The following is a 562-nucleotide window of genomic DNA, read 5'->3' as shown; positions in this document are numbered from 1 at the left end:
GAATAGTTTGGGTTGGAAGGGACCTTTAAAGGTCATCTAGTCCAACCCCTCCCCCCCCCCCGCATTATTTCCATTTTGTGGAATGTCACATTTAAGCTATAGAAAAGTAGAACAGCAACATGACGTACAAATACTCATTTCTGTGTTGATTTAGGATAGTTGCCTGTCTTTTTGCAAACAGTATTGATGGGATGTTAACATGTCTGGGTTTGGAGCAGACTTGGTACCTCCACCTCTTGGAAATGTGCTAGATAGATACCTCATTTTGCCAAGTGTGAACACCTGAAATGTGGCTAAGAATTGGGTATGTCACTGCCAGCACTCGGGACTTGCTGTAGCTGTATTTCTTTTTAGTCACCGTGCACAACACTGGAAGCGGACAAAGGAAAGGGTGCAGTCACATTTCGTTAGGTTGGAGTGACCGTTTTCACGCATGTGGCTATGCCTCCCTCAGTTACGCCGGCATTGTATGCATAGCAGTACAGTGCGTGTGTGGTGAGCTCTGTACAGCACCTGTCAGTGAACGGTAAATGTTCGGGCTGTTTGAGGTGGGGACAAAAAG

This window comes from Phaethon aethereus (assembly GCF_964289735.1).
Source record: "Phaethon aethereus genome assembly, chromosome: 1".
Classification (NCBI taxonomy): domain Eukaryota; kingdom Metazoa; phylum Chordata; class Aves; order Phaethontiformes; family Phaethontidae; genus Phaethon; species Phaethon aethereus.
Note: the sequence above shows the minus strand (reverse complement) of the source record.